Genomic DNA, 1,233 nt, shown 5'->3' with positions numbered 1-1,233 from the left:
ATAACCCCCTTTCCCCTACACAGTTTAATCAATCATGACTAAGCCTCCGTTACCTGACACAGTGTATAAAACCAGGACCACTGAAGAATGCTACTGTGTAGTATCACATTTTTAGCCTCCTGGTGCCCAGTGATTCCTGTGAACAAGGTAACCGATGGTGTCAGACTCTGCTATGCGAATTTACTCATTACATGGTGAATTTACTATCACTGATCCAGCACATTCCATGCAAGCTCCAGTTACTGTAGCAGCTCGGCTGAAGAGTCATACCTCAGTTCCACCCAAGGGAACCTCAGTCTCGTCTTCACCAAGCATTGCTCTATTGCAGAAGCACTCCTTCTGACAGGCAGATCCTTCGTGTCTAGGGATGCGAAAACCTAACTGGAGTAAATTAAGTGAGAGGATTAACAGAGTATTGCTTGGAATCACACACAGTGTGAGTGTGCTTAACAAGCATGAAAAGAAGAAAAAGCAACTACTTATGAATGACTGAAGTTGCAAGAGAAATAGCGCACGGGTATTCACTACCAATCCTCATTTTTCTCCACTGAGGTCTCTGCATGTAAATGGGATAATTTTTCTGCCTGTTAAGCAGAAACTGAAGGGATAAGCTTACACCTCTTCTTTATCTGTGAAAGAAGCATGAAGAGAAGGAGAGTGCATGTGTGCTTTTTGGGGACTGCAAAGACAAAAAATCTCCATTCTCAAGGTCGTGTCCATATACTCTGTGCAATGTTCACTTTTACAGCATACCCTGAAAATTATTGCGAAGTAGTTTTCCATTCTTCTTCCTCTGTTTGGCTTACTCTGCTTTTTTTTAGCTTTTAAAAATTTTCCTAGTGCACTTTCAGCTGCCACTGATTCATAAGAAATCGTGTATGCGGTGGAGGATGTAATCCAAAGTTGCCTAAACTCTGGTACTTTCAATAGATAAAGGTACTGCTCAAAGCTATAGCGGACTCTTCACAGAGACTGTAGTCTAGGTTAGAGAAAGCAGTAAGAAATTTCACCATATCTCACTTCTTCAGATGCTACCACTCCCTTTCCTTTTTCCCCTAAGATTAAAAAGAAGATCTAAATATATGTTAAATTACACTGTCTCCATTTGAGTGTATTATTTTCCTCACTTCTACTGATACAGAGTGATGATCACTTAAATTAAAATATGTAATCAGAGTGCAGCTTGAATTTTAATCCCTTAGTAATGTGGTTTTGGTTTAAATGGAATCCACA

This window comes from Phaethon lepturus, unplaced genomic scaffold (genome assembly GCF_000687285.1).
Source record: "Phaethon lepturus isolate BGI_N335 unplaced genomic scaffold, ASM68728v1 scaffold8631, whole genome shotgun sequence".
NCBI lineage: Eukaryota > Metazoa > Chordata > Aves > Phaethontiformes > Phaethontidae > Phaethon > Phaethon lepturus.
The sequence above is the reverse complement of the archived record's forward strand: the minus strand, read 5'-3'. Positions refer to the sequence as shown.